General features: G+C 39.2%; 1 pseudogene across 1 annotated transcript; it reads right to left on the bottom strand.

Annotated features, from left to right (window-relative positions):
- Nucleotides 1-2,281: 2,281 nt before the first annotated feature.
- LOC309660635 (craniofacial development protein 1 pseudogene) lies at nt 2,282-22,352 on the bottom strand (annotated as a pseudogene). Its single transcript has one exon. The product of its transcript is annotated as a craniofacial development protein 1 pseudogene (transcript).
- Between the last annotated feature and the right edge of the window lie 3,318 nt (nt 22,353-25,670).

The following is a 25,670-nucleotide window of genomic DNA, read 5'->3' as shown; positions in this document are numbered from 1 at the left end:
TTATTGAAAATTTATGTGCTAGGCACAGTGTTTTGAAAAAGAAAACTAATTCCCTCAGTAATCCTTCCTTATTTTTTAAAAATTTTTAATTATGTTTGACATTAGAAAGAAGCAATCCTGAACTCCCTTCCCCTTTTAAGTTTTATTAAGTTATTTTCCTTAAAAACAAACAAACAAAAAAACCACCTTCAGTTGCCCTCCAGTTTCAGTCAAATAATGTTGAGTAAAGCATGATCCAAATTGTAATCACTATCAAATTAAGACCATTAATTACCTGTGTGCCCTCAACCTAAGCAAAATGTAGAATGTATATAATTACTGGGATAATTCAAGCTAGGAAAAAACATTTTGCTGCACTTGCTAGACCTCTCTCTGACATTCTGATTTCCTTGGGAAATGATGGCCTGGTTTAACCTAAATGCTCTTGAATTTTTCCATCATCAAAAGAAAAATCAATCCCCAGTGTCTCTATAACACCAAGGCCAGGTTACTTCACCCTGGGATCAAATATCACCTTTCACTTTAGATGGCTAACAGGTGAAATAATCTTACATCTTTGTGATTTATTTGACTACTTATATTTGCATTAATTGTGTATACAGTGTGTTTCTTGATTATTATTTCATTTCCATTTATTTTATACCTATTTCTCCCTAGCAACAGATAGTCCTCAGCCCAGACCTGCTAATGCATGTTTTTCACTTAAAAAAAAAAAAAACTAAGAAGTAATATTAATAACAACAACAATAATAAAAGGTTCCATTAATTAATCTAACCTCTATAAATGCCAGTCATTTGTGCCTATGTTTCCTCACATCTCAACCTGGGTTAACCTCTTAATGTTATTGTGGTAGGTATGTGTCCCCCCAGAATGATGTTTACCCATAATCTCAGAACGTAATCATTTGGAAATAGAGTCTTTGCAGATGTAGTCGAGTTAAAATGGAGTCATACTGCACTAGGATGGGCCCTGATCCAATGACTGGTATCCTTATAAGAAGAGGGAAATTTGGACACAGAGACAGAGACAGAGGGAAGAAAATGTGAGACATAGGGAAGAATGCCATGTAAAGATGAAGGCAGAGATTGCAATGATAAATCTATAAGTCAAGAAATGTCAAGGATTGCTGGCAACCACTAGAAGATAGGAAGAAACAAGGAAGTATTCTACCCCAGAGCCTTCAGAGAGAGCATGACTTAGGAGACATCTTGATTTCAGACTTCTGGACTCCAGAACTGTGAAAAAATTCTGTTACTCTAAGTCACTCAGTTTGCTGCAATTTGTTACAGTAGCCCTAGGAAACTAATAAAGTTACTGTGAGGATTAAGTAGGACAATTTCTGTAAAGAATTTATAGCCGTGCCTACAGTAAGCATGCAATAAAAATTAGTTATTATTTTATTTTCATTATCATTATGAATCCAGATTGAAACACAAAATGTAAATATGATAAGGGCACATTCCTACTTTAAACTTTTCAGAGGCTTTCTATTGCCCACAGGATAGAATCTAAAACCTTAAGACAGCTCAAAATGCCCTGAACAAAACCTGACCACACAACCGCTTCTGTATACTTCTCTCTCCTTCATTCATTCTTCTCCAACTATACTGACCTTCTTTGAAACCCTTGTGCTCTCCCATCTCCAAGCTTTCTAACATGCTATTCCTTCTGTCTGGAGCATTCTTCCCTTTCCTTTCTCCTCCTCTAGGACTCTGCATAAAGTCCTTTAAGGGAAGCTTTCCTGATTAGGAGAGATCTCTCTTGAATCCCTTAATATTCTGTACTTTTATCTTCTGCTACTTTCATCAAGTCATATATCATCATATCACATTCCTAGCTACCCTGTAAACTCTAAAAGGACTGACCACAACTGTTCTCTTCTTTGTGCTTGCCAGTATATGGCATATAGTCAGCAGTAATTCAATAAATATATATTACATAAATAAATGAATAAGATTATTTAATTACAATGCCATAAATACAATAATAAAGATACAATCGTAGCCTACAAAGGGAGAACAGATGGGTAGGCTCTCAGGCCACCTAGGACAAACTGCGAGTCATAGAATTTTGTGAATAGGAAGTCTCCGAAGCACATTTATTTTAGCGCCTTCCTGTATTTTATGATCCAGAAGCTGAATGAGGTAAAGCATTTGCCTAAAGCTGAATAGCCATCAATGGCAAAACTAGAACCAGTGTTCCTTTTCCTCTCCAAAGAGTTCTTCCACAGCATTATGCTGCTTATACTAAGAGAGATGGATGCGGGACCTTTAAAAAATAAATGAATAAGAGATAATGCAACTGAAAGAATGAACCTGGGGAAAACACTAGACTTGTTTACAGAGGATAGAAATAATAGTGATGAGATGAGAATATGTTCAAATGACTCCAAGATTGCCAAATAGGGTGATTCAAAACTGATAGGCAGGAACTCAAATTCCTTAAGTGCAGTCAGAGGATGTGTAACTAAGGGAGGATAAATTAAATTCCTGAAGTGCAACAAGTGTGTGATCCGGGAAGGAAGAGAAGAGAAATTCCCTAAATTGAGATACACCGCAGAAGGAACAGAGAATTTATGAAAGACCTGTTATCTAATAGTATCCATCCAAGCCCAAATCCTGCCTGCCTACCTGTCCCTAATAGCTCTCGCCAACTGTCTATCTCCCTGGATGTCATCAGATTGATAAGACAACAAGAACTAGGAACCAACAGTGCAGTTTAACACAGATAACAGAGCAGCACTGTGTGTATCAGGGCGGGGAGGAAGTGTCTTTAGTCAGATTCCTTTACACCCTAAATCCACAAATTCCAGTGTTAACTCTTCCTCTATCCTAGAATTCTGCCTATTTTTCCTATACTTTTCTCTGAGTAAAAGCCCAGTCTTCCTATTCACTCTACTTATACTTCTGGGTAGATAGACTTATATCTACTCAATCAACCAATCTGGAAAACTCATAGTTACCTGACCCTCCTCTGCCAATATCCAATCACTTATTAAATCCCAACCAAATTCCTAACACGGACAAGAAGACTTTTTATAGCTTGGTCTCAGCCTACTTTTACAACCCTTTCTCCGAATATTTATCCTCATATAACCTATACTCTGGCCACACTGTCCTCTGAAATCTTTACATACAGTAAGTCCCCTATATACAAACCTTCAAGTTGCAAAATTTGAAAGATGCAAACATGCGTTCTCATGTCCGATCACATAAGTTAGTTCACGTGTCTGGCATACATTGTCACATGCGTGCATCCTCTACAAGTGGTTGTGCTTTTGTGTACTTTACTGTACAGGACTGTAGAGAGTACAGTATCTTTATTTCAAGCCCAGGATGTCTGGAAGCAAGCGTAAAAGCAGCAGTGATGTAGGTGGTACTGCTAAGAAGCGCCAAGTGATAACGATGGAAACAAAAGTGAAAATAATTGAGATAGTGGAGCGAGGTGAAAAAACAGTAAATGTCACTCACTCTTATAACATGAATCATTCAACCATCAGTACAATTCTAAAGAACAAGGACAAGATCATGGAATATGTGAAGTCTGCTGTGCCGATGATGTCAATGATAATAGCGAAGAAGCGTGGAAAAGTGATGGAGGAGATAGAGAAGCTTCTCAGTGTGTGGCTGCAGAATCAGCATCAGCACTGAGTCCCTCTCAGCTTAATGCTGATTCAAGAGAAAGCCAAAAGCCTTTATGAAGCTTGAAGAAGAAACATGGCCAAGAATCAGAGGGCACATCTTTTAATGCCAGCCATGGCTGGTTTCATCAGTTCAAGGCTAGAGCCAACCTTCCCAATGTAAAAGTAAGCGGTGAGGCAGCAAGTGCAGATACAGTAGCTGCCCGGAAATTTCCTGAAATGCTCTGAGAATTTTTTTTCCCCCCCACAGGACCAACCTGTACTTTTTTATTTTTATTTTTTAAAAGACAAACTATTAAAGGTAAAATGAATGAAATCACATGAGATCAAGATACAAAGACAGAAATTCAATGTAGAAAAAAAGACCTTGCTGGGAAACAATCAATGGGAAACACGGGAAGCATTTCATAGACGCACAAAAAGCTCACGGTGTAAACAGGATTAAGCTGCTGTAGGTTCCTCATCACATCAGGGTTTCATTTTGCTCAGCCTGAGATCTCACTCGATTTCAAACTGCCTGTGATCCACTCGGTCTAGAAAAGCTTTCCGTTCAATGTACCCCTCCTTCCCTCGATTGTGGATGGCTAGTGCTTCGCCAATGCCCTCTTCCTCCTTGAAGTCCTCCCAGTCCAGCTCGGACTTCTCTAGGGTGCTCATCTTCTGCTTCTTGGCTCCTATTTTCCCCAAAAGGCTGCTCGTGCCCCTTGATCTTTTTTAACCCTGACCCGGCAGGAAGTGACGGCAGAGCTGAAGGGACATTAGCCTGGGGTTTTTTCTTTCTCATTTTGCTTGAAGAAGGATTTAGCTTTTTTTAATGTAGCATCCACTTCCTTAGCTACCCTGACTTCTTCACCAGCAAAATCAAACACCTTGGTGATTTTAACTTTTTCTGTGTCTTTAGGTTTCTCTAGCTCTTCTGCTCTGACCAACAATTTACTTGAACTTGTCTCTTCAGCCTCCTCTCCTCTTTTAACTTGTGTACACGGAGGCACTTTTGATTTTAGTCTTACGTCATTGAGGAAGCTGGCCCATAGTTCATCTTCCTTCTTTTTCCTTGCATCCTCTGACTCAATGCCTTTTTCTTGCTCTGCAGCTGCATCTTCCCCCTCGCTACTACTTCCTCCAGATTCCTCGTTGGCGTCCCCCTCATCCTCTTCTAATGAGAGGCCGCCTTGTTTTCTCTTCCTGGCCGGAATGCTCTGAGCCTGTCTTTTTCTCCCTTTGTTTTTCTGTGTCTGCTCTTCACCATCCACTTCATCTTCCTTCACTAATTCATTTACATCATCTTCACTATACTCTCCACCCGATGGCACGCAGTCTTCGTCCTCGTCCGAGGTGGAGAAGTCTTCAGAGTCGAATTCCTCCATGTCGCTGCCATGCGGGGCGGGCGGAGCCGCAGCAGCTATCCCCAAAGGCAAAGCTCTAGGGAGAAACCATAGAGAGAGATGCGGCAGGGTCGGTGGCAGCTGGGGCGGCCCCCGCAGCGTGCTCTCAGAAATTATTGATGAAGGCGCGTATTTACCCGAGCAGATTTTTAATGTAGATGAGGCAGGACTGTACTGGAAGAGGATGCCAGACCAAAGTTACATCAGGAAGGAGGAAAAGTTGATGCCAGGCTATAAAGCAGCAAAGGATAGGCTAACTGTTGTTTGGTGGCAATGTTTCCGGTGATATGAAGCTGAAGCCCCTCTTAGTTTATCATTCAGAGAAACCAAGAGCCCTTCAAAACATAGCCAAGGGCTCTCTCCCAGTTGTGTGGAAGAGTAACCCCAAAGTCTGGGTTACACAGGCCGTTTTCCAGGATTGGTTTTTCCACCACTTTATCCAGGAGGTGGAGAAATATTGCTTGGAGAAGGACATCCCATTCAACATTCTTTTGCTGCTCAACAATGCTCCAGGCCACCCCACATTCATGGACGACTTTCATCCCAACATCAAAGTAGTGCATCTGCCACCAAATACTACATTGCTTATCCAACTTATGGACCAGGGAGTTATAGCGACTTTCAAGAAATATTATTTACATCACATTTCTTGTCAGGCAGCAAAGGTGAGTGATGAATTGGGAACAACCTTGTGACAATTTTGGAAGGACTATAACATCTACAAAGCCATAAAAAACATTGACTTCACTTGGCATGAGGTTACAGCCATCACCATGAACAGGGTTTAGAAGAAGCTTTGCCTGCAGTTTATTCACAGTTTCCGTGTATTTGAGAAGGTGGATGAGGAGTCCAAAGAAGTCTTCAGCAAGTTAGTGACCCTCAGCAGGAAGCTGGAGATAGATCTGCAAGAGGACGCTTTCACTGAACTCCTTGCTGTGCAACACGAGGAGCTTACTAATGAAGGCCTGATGGAATTGGAAGCCCAGAAAAAGGACGAAGAGAGACAAGAGGAAGAAGAAGTAACTGAAGAACCGAAGAGATTCACAATGCAGGAAATGGCAAGGGGATTGTTTTTATCTGAGGAGGCACTGTTAGTTTATGAGGTACAGGACCCAAACATAAAACGGTACATGAGGGTTGCAGCAGCCATTCAGAATGCAATCCAGTGCTACTGTGTCATCTATGATGAGAAAAAAAGAGCTACTACCCAGACATCACTGGATCATTTTTTCAAGAGGGTAGATAGAATTGAATCCAGCAAGGAACCGAACCTGTGCCATCAACGTCAGGCGTGAGTGAACTTGCAGCTTGCCCTCCGTCTCCTATTGCTGATGATCCTTCAGCTCTACCATCTCCCACCTCCTCTCCCTCCTCCAGTCAGTAGCTCTTCTTGCCTGTTCACTCGATGCCAGCCCCTGTATGCCAGCTGTTGTACTGTACTACTGTACTTTTCAAGGTACTGTACTGTAAGATTAAAAGTGTTTTCATTATTTTGTGTTTATTTATGTATTATTTGTGTGAAAAGTATTATAAATCTATTATAGTACAGTAATATATAGCCAATTGTTTTAGTTGGGTACCTAGGCTAAATTTGTTGGGCCTACTAACAAATTGGACTTATGAATGCCCTCTTGGAATGGAACTTGTTCATACGTAGGGGACTTACTGTATTTTTTACATTTTCACATTTTTGTTTGTGTCTGGAGGAGAAAGGGGTTATTTAGTTATTCAATTCTGAATGTTTTGCCAAAATAAAAATTTGGGCTAAAATTATATAATCACACACAATTTTAATATATTATATTATTTTAATATATTTTCACATATATATTATATATAATAAGGAATAAAGTATCCAGCATGTTTAATTATGAAGTCTATATACATATTATAGACATTAGTCACTACTCCACTATACTTATATGAAAATTTAGAGTTAGCAATTTATATGCACATTATACTCATCAAATGCTAATGACAGTTTAAATAATATTTAATAGGCATTTCTTTGTAATTCTTTTAATAGTAGCAGTGAATATGATTAAGGTAGTTAAATATTCCCCCTGGGAAATGAATGCCTAAAAATCCACATATGTCCTTTTGAAGACTTTAAGAAATTAATCAGAGATGTTTGGGTAATGTAGCAGTTTCTTTGAAGACATATGTTTAGTTAAAGAAATTAGGTAATTCTGTACTTTATAACTTTAGAGTGATGGCTATTCCTTATTATGTGCCTTCAAAGTCTTTTGCTGATAACTCTAGTATAACATTTACTTTGTTTTGCCTTTTATAATAACTACCAAATAGGAATGAGTCTCCATCCAGACCGCAAGTCTTACAGGGTAAGAGTAAATGTATTTGAAGTAGTAACACAATCATTGTTTAATGAATTCATAAGACATCATACGTAATTTTATTTCTCTCAGGATGTTAGGATATTTTAATCCTTAAATTTTACTGCTTACTTATCTCTCAAATTTACCCCCAATATGCTATCTCCATGGATATTGACATTTAAACATTTTCAATTATTTTCTGGATTATTACAATCACCCACTAAATAATCTCTCTGCAGCTGGACTTGCCTTTCTTATACTCTCTTCTACACTGCTGCCAAATTGATCTTTCTAAATGTTAATCTGATCAGATCACTCCCTGCTTGTCCCTACTTTATTAGTCAGGACTGTGATGGGAAATCAGTGTCACACACAAATGGGGCAATGGAGAAGATTTAAATGAAGGGACTGTTTTCAAAGATATGAGCAAGGTCAAAGGAATGGTAAAGACCTCAGGACTCTCAACAAGAGAAAGACACTACCACAAGGCATTTTAAAAGGGAAAAGGGAGAGGGCCTTTACCAAAACCAGGCAAGAGATCTGTAGCTACAGGAAAGGACTTCCAGATGAGATTGTGGCCCTAGGTTGAGGTAAGCAGTTGTTGCCACACCCAATTGATTTGGATCAGGTAACCTAGAAGTAGAGCATAAGACATGTAGTCTTGTGCAAGTGATCTTTGAGGAAGTTCTGAGGTGAAATCTGTAAGGGAGGAAGGAGAGTGAGAAAAGGCAAAAGATGAAATTAAGCAAAAATGTGATTTCAGGAGAGGTTTAGGTTCAATCTAATCCCATAGGACACTTCAGAACATAGATTGTAGAACTTGGGTTGGTCTAAATTTCTGGAAAAACTTGTAAAAGAAGTATTAGTAGGGTGAATTGCAGCCTTCTTTACTTCAATTGATTTTAAATTTGTAAATGATACTTATCATCTCCTTCTCCTTCTCCTTCTAAATTCCTCTTATTCTCACCTAGAACTTCAGATGGCCTCAGTAGCTTGTTTGGTGAGATGATTCAGACTCTCATCGCTGAGAGGCTTGATACCATCATTACCATACCTTTACCAGGCAATGATTGCTGTACTTGTTCATTTATAATTAGGTTAGGCATGGAAGTACCAAGAAATATCCTGTAGTTAATCTAAGTACTAAACATATTCCTCCATGCCCCTATTAAGTAACAACAACCATATCTCCTTAGGATCATCAGGTTAAAATACCCAAGTGTATACATTGTGCCAGTATGGTAACTCCTTTCTTTGTTTGCTGGTCAATTTGAAAAACTCTAAGTGATCAGCTGTCAGCCATGGCTTAAGTTTAGTGAGACTTTTGCAGTGTCTTTGAGTGAAAGCATCCCTATTCTGGGAAATAGGACCTCTAGGTCCACAGGGTCTTAAGTTGAGCAAATGGAAAACACAAATTCTCTCAGTCGGGCCCTGGAGTGACTGTGAAATGAAGTCACACCTTCCTCCATCTCTTGGTTTCTGAACTCATTGAATAATACAGGACATAGCACCATATATGGCCATTGGTTTAGGGTAAAGGTACTGCTTTCTGAAGGATAGTGCCCCCATTAAGGGGTATCATCTCCAAACTGATATTGCAGATGTGCCTTAAATGGGCATTTCCATGCTCTGTCAGGTCAGCAGCCTCCAAATGATTCAATATATGGTAACATCAGAGGATTTATTTGCCATGTTCCCATCATCATGCTTCTTTTGCCATTAAAAGGGTCTCTTGGTCTGAGGAGACAATATGTGGGATCCCATTCTATACATCACTCTGTGAGCCCTTGCATATTATGCTGACTGAGATACTGCTGTTAAAGAAAAAAGGTAAACACGTATTTGGAATATGTGTCACTCTGCTCAAGACAAATTATTGCCCTTGTCAGGATAAGAAGGGCACAGTGTTATCAAATTACCATCAAGTGTCTGTTTGGTTTCATCAAAGTATGGTATCATATCAGGGATTCAGCATTAGAATCTGTTTCTGGATAGGATGGACATTTAGCTGGGGCATTAGCTAGATCAACTTCAGTGAGAAGGGAACCCATGCTATTCGGTCCAGAGGTAGTCTCCATCTCTGTCATCATGGCTACTCCATTCATGAGTCTATTCAGCAAGCATATAAGTTGGTTTATAATCTATTGGACCAGTCATCCTCCATACCTGGTCAACATATGGTAAATTCCTCTTATTTTGTGTCCATTCCCATATGTCCACTCACATTCTACTTCCTTAGACATCCTTGTCCCTAAACTGCCAATTTTGTTCCTTACATGCCTCCAGCCAATTAACCAATTCATTCACCACTGCCTATGCATTCCTGTATATCTTTGTTTTGAGTCACATGTCTCTCAACAAAATTGGGTGATGAATAATACTGACCAAAGCCCTCTCTACTGTTTGAATTTTCTCATCACTACTGTCTTTCAAGCCTTCCTCTGAGTGGGCTGTACTGTAATCGCAGCCCATTTGGGGCCCAAACTAAAACACCAGGCTGAACTATCCATGGACCAAGTCTGGGTTATTTTCTTCTTCTCCTAAGCTGGTCATAAAGAATCACCCCATGAGACCACAGTTGTGAGCTGTGTGAGTGGTATGTTTTGAGACTGTGCTGGGTGACATGGAAGTCTGAGACACTTATGTTTCCAGCTCACTTATGCCCTTTGGAACTGCTTAAGGCTGATCTAAGATGTAACCCTTCCATTTTTATAAATAATTGCTGCTTGGGCTGCTAAAGTTTATGATTTGGTGGGTTTGACAGCCACCAGCAGTGAGCAGTTTTTGTGTCACAGCTACTTGATGTTCCTTGGCCAGATATTTATTCTGCCTGTGATCCTGACTATCAAGGAGAAGTTGGGCTACTACTCCACAATGGAGGTAAGGAAAAGTATGTCTGAAATACAGGAGATCCGTTAGGGCATCTCTTAGTATTAACATGCCCTGTGATTAAGGTCAATGGAAAAGCACAACAACATAATCCAGAAAGAACTACCAGATCCTTTGGAAATGAAGGTTTGGGTCACACTGCCACATAAAGGACCATAACCAGCTGAGGTATTTGCTGAAGGTAAAGGAAATACAGAATGGGTAGTAGAAGAAGTTATTTATAAATACCAGTTGTGACCATGTGACTAGCATCAGAAATAATGACTATAACTATCATGAGTATTTCCTCCTAATTTGTTATGAATTAGTTTTGTTTGTATTTATACATATATTAAGCAAATAGCCTTGTTTTCTTTCCTCTCATATTTCCTTACCATATAACATAAGATTTATTGACTTTCTATCAGCATTTAAGTATTGTTAATTTTAAATCATAGTATTTAAATTATGGGATAGCAGGAGAAGAGTAAACATCAGTCAAGGATTTTACTTCCTCCTCTGGAGAAAATATTAGTGCATTTTCAGTTGTATGCAGGATAGCTGTATCATGTAAGGTGATACTATGACTTTGTTATTATCTTTTTTGGAGATTAAGTATGGTTTAAGAAGATATGTATGGGGAGGAGACCAAGATGGCAGAATAAGAGGATGCAGAGTTAACCTCCTCCAACGAACACATCAAAAATACATCTACATGTGGAGCAATTCTCACTGAAACAAACTGGAGACTATCAGAAAGACTTTTACACATCCAAGGCTGTAAGAAAGATCCACACGGAATCAGGTAGGAAGGGAAGAAAAGTGATCATGTCAGGACCTTTGCCCCTAGTAAGGGACACAGAAGAGAAGGAGGATGACACAGGCTCAGAGATCCTGCCTGGGGAATGAGCAGTTTGAACCACATAGGTCAGAGACCCGGAGCCTGAGTCCCCTTATCTGGTTTGAAAACCAGTGGACTGACATGTGGACTGTAAGAAGTCTAGACTCCATTCATGAGGAGTGCACACACACTTGATTACTCCAGAAACAGGCTGGGGGGAGCAGATTAAAACTGCCCAGGACTCTAGCTGGTTTCCTGCAACCATCCCAGCATGCACCCCAGCCCAGGACTAGAGCCCTCTCCAACCCCTCTTGCTCCTCAGTGCAGCTCCACACTAGGGTAAAGGCTGCCACAGCCGAGGAGAGAACGCAGTTGAGGGGGACAAAGCCGGTTTGGACTCAGCACAGCATCTGAGTGGGGCAAGGGCAACCATTACTGGTGCTCATGAAGGCAGCAGATCAGGATTGGTCTGGAACTCTAACTGGTGTGCTGGGACCACTGCAATGCACACCCTGGCCCACACCAGGTGTCCACTCCAAGCCCTCTTGCTCCAGCGCTGCTCACCTCTGGGGTGAGGGTGCTGGTGCTGGGAGCTGAAAGAGAACACACTTAGTGGGAACAGAAACAGCTCAGACCGGATCCTCAGGGCTTCTACTCCAGCAACTTGGGACCCAATCCCACCCCCAATAAGGTAGTGTTGACACTAAGCAGAAGAGAAGTCCTAGCTCGTACCTGGTTCTGGCTCTAGACTCTCCAGTCCCACCTTCCACCAAGGTCATAGCTGGTAGCACACCTTGAGGGAAGAAAGAAGGAAATAATAAAGATTAGAGAGAAAATAAATGAAATACAGACCCCCAAAAAAGGAATAAAAAAGGTCAGTGAAACCAAGATCAAGTTTTTTGAAAAGATAAACAAAATTGGTAAGTTTTTAGCCAGGCTCATCAAGAAATAAAGAGAGCGGATGCAAATAAATAGAATAAGAAATGAAAAAGTAGAAATAACAGCCAATATTAAAGAGATGCATAAAGTCATAAGAGACTATGAAAAGTTATATACCAATAAATTGGACAACCTAGAAGAAATGGATAAATTTAGAGAAACATACAATCTTCCAAGACTGAACCAGGAAGAAATAGACAATCAGAACAGACTGATCAGTAGTAGTGAAACTGAATTTAGAATTAAAAAAAAAATCTCCCAGCAAACCAAAGGTCAGAACCTGATGGCTTCACAGGTGAATTCTACCAAACATATAAGGAAAAGCTAACATGTCAAACTATTCCAAAAATTGAAGAGGACAGAATGCTTGCAAATTCATTCTACAAAGCTACCATTACCCTGATACCAAAACCAGACAAAGACACTACAAAAAAAGCAAATTACAGACCAATATCGCCAATGAATATAGATGTAAAAATCCTTAGAAAAATTAGCAAATAGAATTCAAAAATATATTAAAAAGATCATATACCATGATTGAGTGGGATTTATTAGGGATGCAAGGATGGTTCAAGATCCACAAATCGATCAGTCATACACCATGTTATCAAAAGGAAGGATAAAAATTATATGACCATTTCAATAGTTGTAAAAAAAAAATCATTTGATAAAAGTCTACATCCATTCATGACAAAAACTTTAGTCCAAATGGATATAGAGAGAACATATCTCAACATAATACAGGGCATTTATGACAAATCCACCGCTAACATCATACAGTTAGTGAAAAGCTGAGAGCTTTTCCTCTAAAATCAGGAACAAGACAAGGATGCCCATTCTTGCTACTTCCATTAACATAGTACTGAAAGTCCTAGCCACAGCAGTTAAACAAGAAAAAGAAATAAAATGCATCCAAAATGGAAGGGAAGAAGCAATGCTGTCACTATTTTCAGATAACATAATACTCTGTATAGAAAACCCTGAAGTCTCCACCAAAAAACTATTAGAACTAATAAATGAATTCAGTAAAATTGTAGGATACAAAATTAATACATGCAAATCTGTTGCTTTTCTATACACTAATAATGAACTACCAGAAAAAGAAGAAATAAAACAATCCTGTTTAAAATTGCATCAAAAAGAATAAAATAACTAGAAAGAAACTTAACCAAGGAGGTGAAAGACCTATACTCTGAAAACTATAAAACAGTGATGAAGGAAATTGAAGATGATACAAATGGAAAGATATCCTGTGCTCTTGGATTAGAAGAATTAATACTGATAAAATGTCCATACTACCCAAAGCAAACTACATATTTAATGCAATCCCTATCAAAATACCCATGACACTTCACAGAACTAGAACAAATAATCCTAAAATTTATATGGAACCACAAAAGACCCCAAATCGCCAAAGCCATCTTAAGAAAAAAAGAACAAAGCTGAAGGTATCATATGCCCTGATTTCAGACTATACTGCAAAGCTACAGTAATCAAAACAGTATGGTACTAGCACAAAAACAGACACATAGATCAATGGAACAGAATAGAGAGCCCAGAAATAAACACATGCACTTATGGTCAATTAATCTATGGCAAAGGAGGTAAGAATATACAATGGAAAAAGACAGTGTCTTCAATAAGAAGTGCTGAGAAATCTGGACAACCACATGTAAAAGAATGCAATTAGAAAATTTTCTCACACCACATACAAAAGTAAAATCAAAATGGATTAAAGATCTAAATGTAAGACTATAAATCATAAAACTCCTAGAAGAAAACATACGCAGAACACTCTTTGACAAAAATCATAGCAATGTTTTTTTTTTAATCTGTTCCTAAGGCAAAAGAAAAAAAGGAAAAATAAACAAATGGGACCTAATTAAACTTAAAAGTTTTTGCACAGCAAGGAAAATCATCAGCAAAATGAAAAGAAAACCTACTAAATGGAGAAAATATTTGCAAATGTTATAACTGATAAAGGGTCAGTATCCAAAATATATAAACAGCTCATACAACTCTATGAAAAAAACAAACAACTCAATTTAAAAATGGGGAAAAATACCTGAATAGACATTTTTTTCCAAAGAAGACATACAGATGGTCAACATGAACAAGAAAAAATGCTCAACATTGCTAATCATCAGAGAAATGCAAATCAAAACCACAGTGAGACATCACATCACACCTTTCAGAATGGCTCTCATCAGAAAGACTACAAATTACAAATGTTGGTGAGGATATGAAGAAACCCTTGTACACTGTTGATGGGAATGTATATTGGTGCAGCCACTACGGAAAACAGAATGGAGGTTCCTCAAAAAACTAAAATAAAACTAGCATATAACCCGGCAATTCCACTTCTGGGTATGTACCCCAAGAAAACAGAAACACTAATTCGAAGCACCTCAATGTTCATAACAGCACTATTTGCAATAGCCAAGATATAGAAACAACCTAAGGTCCATCAACAGATGAATGTATAAAGAAGTTGTGGTATATACACATATATCACAATGGAATATATATATATACAAATGGAATATTACCCACACAAAAAAATGAAATTTTGCCAATTTCAACAACATGGATGGACCTGGAGGGTATTATGCTTAATGAAATAAGTCAGATAGAGAAAGATAAATACTGTATCATTTATATGTAAGATCTAAAAGAAAATAAAGCATATGAATGAATATAACAAAACAGAAACAGACTCACAGATATAGAGAACAATGTAGTGGTTACCAGTGGGAGAGGGAAAGAGGGAGGGGCAAGTTAGGGGCAGGGGATTAGGAGGTACAAACTACCATGTGTAAAATAAATAAGCTATAAAGTATATTGTGCAGAACAGAGAATATAACCAGTATTTTATAATAACTTTAAATGGAGTATAATCTAAAAAAACATTGGATCACCATGTTGTACACCAGAAATTAATATAATATTTAAGTAAACTATACTTCAATAAAAATATAAAATAAAATTAAAATTAAACATATGTTTAGATGCCAAGTTGACAAAAGGCAGACTTGTGATGGTTAATTTTATGTGTCAACTTGACTGGGCTAAGAGATGCCCACATATCTGTAAAACATTATTTATGTGTGTGTCTGTGAGGGTGTCTCTGAAGAAATTAGCATTTGAATCAGTAAATTGAGTAAAGAAGATCTCCCTTACCAATGCAGGTTCGCATCATCCAAAACACTTAGGGCCTAAATAGCACAGAAAGGCAAAAGAAGGGTAAATTTGCTTTCTGCTTGAGCTAAGATATCCATCTTCTTCTGTCCTCAGATATTGGTGCTCCTAGTTTTCTGGTCTTTGGCATTGGACTGAATTATACTACCAGGTTTTCTGGGTCTCCAGCTTGCAGATGGCAGATTGGAGGACTTCTTAGCTTCCATAATCAAGGCCAAGTCCTATCATAAATACACATATATATAATTTTATCTATACTTATAAGATATATTTTCTGTATTATTGGTTTGTTTCTCCAAAGAACCTGAACTAATACACTATGCTGAGCAACTTTCCAGCAGCTGCATTTTGAATGATGTTCTCTGCAGCAGATGGCATGCTCTTGCTCCAAAATCTCAGTTGCCTGTTTGAAACTCTTCTGTTGGGGCTTGCCAGAGACTCCATGAATATCTTCATCTCCTACAAATAACTCATGCACCATTATAGGATCTTCTGGGTTACATGATCCAAGTGGTAGGACTACTTGTACTATGGCCTCTATGTGTCCTTTCTTGCCCAGGGTCCCTACTGAAGCCTGGAAGCTTTCCACATAACTTGCTAAATCATTCAGTGCAGTGCGATGTTTGCTGCACATTGCTTCTTATTTAATGGTAGAATGCACAAGGTGAAATAATTTCCCCTTTGCCTTGGACCAGGGCCCCAGACCACTGACTCCCTAAAAGGATCACAGATGTGACAAGCCACTGGATCTCTGTATGGCTTATCTTTCCTACTCTCTGAAGCTTGTGTGTCTTATCATGGCATCCAGAGTCACCTAGGCTGTGAATTCAGCTTTCTCTGAAGTTCTGCTGTTCTCAATATCAAGTCCTTTGCCTATTCAGCAGCTCAGTATGCCTTTCAGTTGCAGGTGATAAGGATCTCTTTAAAGACTGCCAAGGAAGACCTCTGACTTTCACACTTACCTTTAATAGATGATTAGTTATTTTCTCTCCAGAATGCACCAGCAGGCACTCACCAGTAGTCACCCAATTCCATATTCCTTAATTTTATTATTTTCCCTCTATCTCTTAAATGTCAGAGACCCTGTAAAAGCTAGTGCACTTCCATCAACTTAGCAATTGTACTACTATGACATCCAAGGAACTATCAACACACTGCTTGTCATTAGGGACAGGATCTTCATTGCCATTCAGCTGGTATATGATCCAACTCCAGAATTAAATCTTTAGAGTTTGCTTTATAGGACCATTTCTGGTACGAACTGTCTTAAATTGGGTTCCCTAGAAGCAGAATCTGAGGCAGAGAATCTAAAACAAGTGATTTATTCAGGGAATGTTCTCAGGATAAACCTTTAAAGAGGGGAGGAAAAGAGGACAGGGCAAAGAAGAAGCTAGACAAAGATATGGTTTCAAGAGAAATTCATCCTCAACCTGAACCCATGAAGAGCTCTGAAGTCTCAATTGTTTATAGAGGTTGCACTACTTATATCCAAGGATGCTGGGTTGTTATATCCTTGTATTAGTCGACCACTGATAACTGACCACTGGTAAAGTGGAGGATTGCATAACTTTCTAGGCATCTCCTGGTAAGGCAGTGCCCACTAGCTAAAGGCTCTCCCCATTACTGCTAAAATATAAGTTGTCAGTAGCCAACACCTGCAGCATCTGGGGAATGAGTGTAACATTCTGGCAACACCAGTCCCCCTCCCCTCCAGCTTTCTGATTTCCTAAAGGTGCTTCTCTTTGATCAAAGTCAGAGGGCAAGAGAGACCACAGATGCAACTATAAAGATACAATTCTTAGGACACAGAGCAGGGTAGAGATGGTTGCATAACGGATGCAGAGGAGCACACAGAAAAGGTCCTGTGCTTCTGCATAAAGTCACTTGGGGCTCCCACATAACCTAAAAGATTAAGCCACAGTCCTCAGCATGGCAGGCTCTTCACAGTCTCTCTTCCTTGCCTCCCTTGAAGCTTTATACTTCATGGCTATTTACCTGATATAACATATGCCCTGGCCAACATTTCTCAGACTTTTATTTCTGAAATACTTTTCTTCTTGCCTGATATTCCCCTTCCCAATCTCATTACATCTTCCTGCCCCCCTACCACAACTTCCCCCTACTGGACCACACACACACACACACACACACACACACACACACACAGAGTTTATCTTAACAACAATCACTCTACTCTAGTTCTTATGAGTCGGTTTCTCAAATAGATCTTAAATTACCTGAGAAGAGAGATGGCTTTGTTTTTCAATTGCTCTGCCACAGAATAGCAACGAGTGAATGAATGGTAGAAATAATGAATGATTCATTCATATCCTTCAAGGGTCAGTTTTAAGTAACATCTTTTTTAATGTCATCTCTGGCCTCTCATTCCTGTCTCAAATTTTAGATGCCCCTCCACTCTGTTTTTATAACCCTTGACCTACATTTTTCATACGACTCACCATAGGGTGTTATAATGATTTGGTCAGGTGCCTGTCACCTGCACTGTAATATGAGCCTTTCATCATTATATTTCCAGTGCCTGGCAAATAATAGGTCCTTGAAGAATATGAAAGATGGATAAATGATTGAATGAGTGAACGAGTGTAAGAGACAGTGACAAACCATAAAATTTCCGGGAAAGGGAGCAGATTTTTCTTTTTAGAATCAAATGAAGAATTGAAAATTACAATAAAATGGAATTTTAATAAGTGTGGCATGTTCAATGGGTTGCACAATATTTGACAGAATATCACAGATAGACAGATAATAGATAGCTTATATAGAAAGAGATAAGGAGATAGAGATAGAGATAGACTTAGGGTGGTTTTATCTGATTAGCTTTCAATTTGGATCAGAGAACATTTCCAATTTCTAGTATATGTAATATTATCTATAGTTCTTGAGTAAGGATACATTTAAGTTAATGTGTTTAAGGTACTCAACACTGCTAATTTGTTAATATATGAGTATCATTGGCACAAAAATTTCTAAGAATCTGATTAATCTCTAGACGAACAGCCTTTAGACAAAATAGTTTTAAAACACCTTGATCTGAAAATTATGGCTCTTCAGGGTTCTCAAACCCAAAATTTATTTAATTCAAAAAGCTTCTCTTGGGCTTCCCTGGTGGCGCAGTGGTTAAGAATCCGCCTGCCAATGCAGGGCACACGGGTTCAAGCCCTGGTCCGGGAAGATCCCACATGCCGCAGAGCAACTAAGCCTGTGTGCCACAACTACTGAGCCTGCGCTCTAGATCCCTCGAGCCACAACTACTGAGCCCATGTGCCACAACTACTGAGGCCCGTGCACCTGGAGCCTGTGCTCTGCAACGAGAAGCCACGGTAGTGAGGAGCTCGTGCATGGCAATGAAGAGTAGTCCCCGCTCACTGCAACTAGAGAAAGCCCGCGTGCAGCAACGAAGACCCAACGCAGCCAAATAAATAAATAAATAAATAAATAAATAAATAAATAAATAAATTTATTTAAAAAAAAAAAGCTTCTCTTGAAGAATTGTATGGAGAAAAAGCTTTTATCTTATTCTTTGGGGTGATCTTTCAGTGAGCTGTTGCATGCCACACATGTTAATGCTTCAGCACGGGGAGTCTTGGTTGTTTATGAACTTTGTTGAGTGCAAAGGTTTATTTGCGTCGTCTGATAGCTTTTGACAGGAGTTTAGCTCTTCTAATGGCAATAATAGTCATCTGTTTTTCTAAGCACTCTGATTAAAATAAAGCAAGGAAATGAAAATGTGTTTAAACATGTTTCAGACTAATAATGTCAGTCTAAACCAACTGGAAATACAAGTGCTGTCTTGGTGATCTTCCTTCTAATCTTGATCCTTAGTAAAGCAAAGTCAATGCAACCACAGTTCCCAAGCTCAGTGTGACTATTTTTACCCAATTTCTTCACCTCTTCAATCATAGTATATCTTATCAGTAACAAAAATAAAAACATGCTATATTATCTATGATTAAATCATCTCTGTTTAGTTTTCCTGTACCTACTATTTTATTTTGAAGTAAAATGGGGCAACTCTGCATTGCTCAATATTATCTTTTGTTTTCAATCTTATTTCTTCTAACTTAATACAAAAAGGAAAATTTTAAGAGTTGGAAAGGACCGTAGAGATAGTTTTATCTGGTCTTCTACTTTTATCTTTGTGAACAACTTGAATCCAGAGAAATTGCACAAGTGAGTAGGTGACTATGCTAGGAAGAGAACCCCATTTTCCTGATTAATATTCTCTGTCTCCATTTATCCCACACTACTATTAAGGTGCTATTAATGTCTCTATTCACTCATTCATTCATGAGTTCATAAATGTAAAGCTCTTAGAATCTTAGAACTTAGTGTCTGGTGCATATAATATTTATTAATATCTTATTTTTCTTATAATTAACTATCATTTAATTAAATTATTTCATTATATGTAATTAGAGGTTTTGTTAAATCAGAAACATACAAATAATTGTCTATAATATAGTTACATTGCCTCTTTTTTCCAGGAGAATCACTGTACTTTATAAAACATTTACTCATTAATGTAGGTAGAATAATAGCCCCTCCCAAAGATTTCTGAACCTTAATTCCCCAGACCTGGAATATGTCATATTTCATGGCAATGGTAGAAGAATTAAGGCTGTAGATGGAATTAAGGTTGCTAATCAACTGACCTTGAGTTGTGGAGATTATTTTGGATTATCCCAATGCCACCAATGTTATCATAAAGGTCTTTATAAGTGCAAGAGAGAGGCAAAAAAGAGAGAAGAGAGTTGGCAGTGAGAAAAGGACTTACGCCAAAGTTGCCAACTCTGAAGATGGAAGAAGAGAGCCAGAAGTCAAGGAATGCAGGTGGCATCCCGAATCTACAAAAAAAGGGAACAGAGCCTACAGAAAGGTAAGGAAGCTCTGCAGACATCTTAATTTTAGCCCAGTGAGACCCACTGCAGTCTTCTGAACTACAGAACTGTAGGATAATAAATGTGTAATTTTAAGCCACTACGTTAGTGGTAATTTGTTACAGTATCCACAGGAAATGAATATACTCATTTTTAAAGGAATATAAAAAGAACATTTTTAGATGTAGAACCTGTGCATTTGGTCAAAGCGATTGTAGAAGTGTGATCAGAACACTCTAGTACAGTGCTAAACAGTAGAAGAATTTGAGATAATGGAATATCCCACATCTGTATTGTCCAGTGTATAGCCCTTCACTACACTGAGCTCTTGAAATGTGGCAAGTACGCCAGAGAAACTGAATTTTTTGATTTAATTTTAATTAAAATTTAAATAGCCACATGTGAATAGGGGCTAATAAACTGGACAGCACAGTTAGTGTTTGGTTTATAATTAAATGTTTCTCCCCTATCCTGCCAAGATAATGTAGCAAGTCAGAAAACAAGTCTCTGCCTGCTAAAGTACTTGAACCCTGTTTAGTAGATTATGTACTTGGTAAATATTTAATGAAGTCTGTGGGAATGTGGTGGCAGTCACCACTAATATCAAGGAGGTAGAGGAAGACAGTTACTGGGGGGAAGATAACAACTTTTTGCAGCCAAATTCCAGCAGGTTTGGCCTCTGCCGGCAATAAGGTCAAGGGTATCCAACCAGCAAACTGCACACATCCAGTGGCATTGATCCCACATGTGTCTGATATTACAGGGCAGAGTAACAGAAAACCAGTTCAAATTCACTCCCAACTGTGGGGCTCTTGCAATGTCGTGTTCTTTGTCCTCTTTGTATTTCTCCTGTTTACTCACTGATTTTGGTTCCACCTGCTTTAACCTCTACCTTGTGCAACTTTCATAGAATAAGTAATCTTTTCTAAGGCTTTCACAGGTGGGACAAAAAATGGGATGCAGGGGAGGGCTGAAACAGCGGCAGACTTTTTTGAGAGTTTAGTTTTTAATTAGAAGGTAAAAGCACATACACATCTTTGGAAAATTAATTTCAGCTAGTTGTGGTTATTTTTCAGTGGGTTATGGGATTTTAATTATGTACTTATACTTCATTTTATGGCACAATAAGGCAGCTTCTCCCATTGCAAAATTTCTCACTTCTCCCCACTCTCCATTCTCACTGTTAAGTACTGGTTCAGATCCTCATTGTCTTCCTCCCACACCAACCATTATAAGAGATACGACAAACAAAGCAATCAATATGTGCCAGCTGAACGGCTAAGCATAAATATTTTAAATCACATACAGGCATACAAGAGTCATCTCCACTCATCTGTTCACACATTCACTTAATTACCCAACACTTCCTGAGCACCTACTATTCACTCTGATATGACTCTGGTCTGAGGACTTGTTGAGGGCTCAGTCTATGGATGTCCCTGTACGGGTGGTTTGGAGACTCACGAAGAGGGTGAAGATAAGCATGTGCTTCAGGTTAGCACAGGCCACCGCATAAGCTCTCTGCCTCAGAAGCCAGATCCACTGAGTTTGGATGCCAAGTCTGCCCTTTACCAGCTGTGTAACTTGGGGCAAACTACTTTGCTTATCTGGGCCTCAGTTTCCTCATCTGCTGTGATCAATACCTAACTCACTGGCTGTTTTAAGTACTAAGTGAATTCATACAGATAAAGCTCTTAGAATCTAAATGATCAGTAAGCATTAGTTAGTGTATTGATTAATTTTATGTCTCCACATGGCTAGGCTACAGTGGTCAGTTGTTTGGTCAAACACCAGTCTAGATGTTGCTGTTAAGGTATTTTTTTAGATGTGATTAACATTTAAATCACTAGACTTTGAGTAAAGCAGATTACTCTCCATAATGTGGGTGGGCCTCGTCTAATCAGTTGAAAGCCTTAAGAATAAAGACTGAAGTTTCTGAAAAAAAAAAAGAATTCTCAAGCCTGCAAGATTTTAAACTCAAGCTTGCAACATCAACTCTTACTGAGTCTCCAGCCTGCTGGCCTACTCTACAAATTTCAGACTTGGCAGCTCTCACAATTTCATGAGCCAACTCTTTAAAATAAAGAATAGTTAGAATAAATAAAGAATAAATAAAGAATTATTTAAAATAAGTCTCTCCTTCTCTATGTATATACATATAATATGTAACATATTATTTTATATTATATGCATATAACTTGTCTAACATCATGTTTTATACAGGAATCTATCTATCTATCTATCTATATCTCCTATTGGTTCTGTTTCTCCGGAGAACCTTGCCTCATACAGTTAGTGTTACATTAAGGAGATTAAAAGTAAAATATCATAATTTGACCTTGATTCTTGATGGTCAAATTAGTGGGGTGTCTCTAACATCTCTGACATTTAAAAGGAAACCTTCCTCCAAACAGAACATAAGCAAAGGGATAAAGTAAGTGAACAGTCCTTCACCAGCTTGCTTCAAGGTAAATTATTATGATTCAAAGAGTAGATTTTATGGCAAAATTCCATCTTTTCTTCTCTCTCTTTTCTGAAGAGATAGATCTGCTAGGCTTGGAGCTGATGGGAGGGACTAAGGGGGAAATTTATGTCCACATGATAACTAGACAGAGACTTAATACAAATCATAAACTAAGGATTTTCCCACCTAACCTTCTGAAGAGACATGCTGATCTGCAGTCATGCGGTACCGTATCTCCATCCTTCTGCTCTTGGCTCATCCCTTCTCGGAAAGGACACTACACAGGACTTCGAGGGGAACACTGTCGAGGGCCAGGAGAAAGGGCCCAGAAATCTCATCTAAAGCCCCCCATCCCTCTCATTACTGCCTTTTCGATTTCTGAATATAAAATATCTGCCTGCTAGAAACAGTTCCTATCCTGTGACCATGATTTAACGATGACATTAAGTGGGATTCTAACATAATCAAGGCAAGAAAAAGAGTCTTTCTGAAAAAATGTGAGGATCATTTGTAAATGGCAGGGTTAGTAAATTAAATATATCTGTTCTGCTTGATATAATAACCACCATTTCATATGCTTACTATGTACTAACTACTGTTTTAAGTAATGCACACATATTAACTTGCTTAACCATCACAGCACGATGAAGTAGAGTTTTACTGACTCATTTGAAAGAGGAAAAATCTAAGGCTCAAGTATGTTGCATAAATTTTCCGAAGTTACTCTACGAGTAAGTGATAGAACCAGGATTCAAAAGTTTGTGCTTTAAACCACTTAACACCTCGTTACTTTCTCAAAAACTCCAAGGGGACTCAAAGGACTGTTTTAAATAGTAGTTATGACAGGCAAGCACCAATGGTTTTTAGTATTGGTAACCTTCATGTTCTAATACTAGAATTCATGTTAAACTTTCACATTTGTACTGATTCCTCTCTCAAGCCCTAAATAATTATACAGCCAATTGTTTACTTAGAAATGTGTTCATCCATTCTGCTTTTACGACCTGAGAAAGCCTGAAAAGTCAACAGTAACACGCATTGTCACTAAGTGAAACATTTATCTCCCAATGGCTTTCCTATGCTCATCATTCCCAGTTTCTGAGAATCTGCCATGCTTCCTCTTGTGATTGTTTCTTTGTCTCTACTCTCTTCTATCATTCTTAGTCTCATAGTTTTAATTCTGAACTGACTGGAACAAAAAGACAGGACTATTTGATTCACATGGTGGTGGTCTCGTCCTATAGCATATTATGAGAACCTCCTCTGAGCTTAATAGTCCTGGGGAACAAATAAATCAGATGTGATTGACACCTCTTTATCTACAACCACAGGACCCCACAGAACATTCATCTGGACATAGAAGGAACTGCTAACTGTGGGCCCAGACTCTGAGGACTCAACCTGGATGTGGTCCTGCCCTACAGAGCTGCCTGAGAGCCTTCCTGGGGTCTGAGGTGGCTTTCAGGTAAGGGACATCACCCACTTGTTTTAATCTTGCTTACTCCAAATTAAATCTCTTCATCCAGCTCATGTATCACCCTATTCATTGCTAGTCCCCAAATCTCTGTGCAGACTTATCCTGTGGATTTAAACCTTCAGAAGATATCTGGATACAGCCAGGTGGAAGTGAGGGTGGTAGGGTTTTGGGTGTTTTGCTTTTTCGCTTTTTTATAGACTTTTTTTTTTAGTGCAGTTTTAGGTTCACAGCAAAATTGAGCAAAAGGTGCAGAGATTCCCATGTTCCCTCTTGGCCCACATGTGTATAGCCTCCCCCGTTACCAAAATCCCCCAAGGGGTAGAGTTGTTTTCACTCCTCTCTTTCACACTATTAACATTTTTCTTTTTAAATTGTTCCCTCCTTGTTACAAACTGGCAGCTGCCATAGCAAATATCGGAGCATATATTGTTTTCTCCTTAGCATGTTTATCTCTGCCTCCCAGGCGTTTCCGTTCTTACTAAAACCATAGAAGCTTCTCCCTCCAGCACTCTGGCACCACACACACAAAGCAGCCGGGAAAACATTTTAATTATTCCAGACCACAACACCTGAGGTACACTTCTGAGTAACTATTAAGAAGGAAGCTTTAGAGACCCATACAGGGAAACCAAAGGCTGAACTAGACTAAAACCTGAGGTGTTGGCCATAGCCAGTCACTGCAAAAACGGAGTCAGAACCTGAACTTCCTAATCCCACCCAGTCCGGGCCTCTTTCTGCTGGGGGTGGGGACTTTTGGGACGCTGTCACCTGTGAGGAATAGCACCTGGTAATTCATTAAGGAAACACACTTTGGAGGAGTAGAGGCCGATTGGCCGGGTCCCTCTGAGACTGAATCACTGCTCTAAGACAAACTGCTGTGGGGAAGAGGCTGGGGGGTGTATGTGTGTGTGTGTGTGTGTGTGTGTGTGTGTACACGTGTAGGGGTGGGACAGGGTAGGCTGCATTTTCATAAGGATGATCATAGATCAAAGGACAGACGTTTGGGTCAAGCTGAGAAGCAGTTAGAAAGCATAGTGGGCTGAGAACCAAGTACTGCGTATGCTACTAACTTGCTGTGTGATCTTATGGAAATCACGTTTCTTCTCTAGGTCTCAGTTTCCCAATCAATAAAGTATAAAGATTGCTTACAACCCTTGCAAAAAGATGATTCTAGGAGAGATCTTGACGGGAAGAAGGGGGCAGAAGGAGGAAAGGAGGAGGAGGAGGCCGAACCGAAGGGAGGTAAGTGTGTGTGAGGGAGGAAAGAGGGGTGGAGAGAGATAGGAAATGTCTTTTAATCAGATAGTGGAAAAAAGTTGAAAATGAAACTGCGCCCCTTAGGGTATCTATTTTTCATCTTCATGCATTTTTAGTGTTTAGACATACGGAGTCATGTTTGGATAAACGTAGATTGAATGAATGGAAAGCCTGGGAAGGCTAACAGAGGAAAAGAGCTAGGGGAGAAAAGAGAGGACGTGAGCTCGGAAACACTCGGCGTACCTGCTCCTCCTCGGCCTGTCCCCACTTAGGAGGCGGGGCCTTCCGGCCACGGCCGCATGGGCCATCGCGAGCTCCCACGCTCCCTCTCGCTTCCCCGTAAGCCGCCCCGACACCGCCAGGGGG

This window comes from Balaenoptera physalus, assembly GCF_965194825.1.
Source record: "Balaenoptera physalus genome assembly, chromosome: 4".
Taxonomy (NCBI): Eukaryota; Metazoa; Chordata; class Mammalia; order Artiodactyla; family Balaenopteridae; genus Balaenoptera; species Balaenoptera physalus.
Note: the sequence above shows the minus strand (reverse complement) of the source record. Positions and strands in the feature narration are given on the sequence as shown.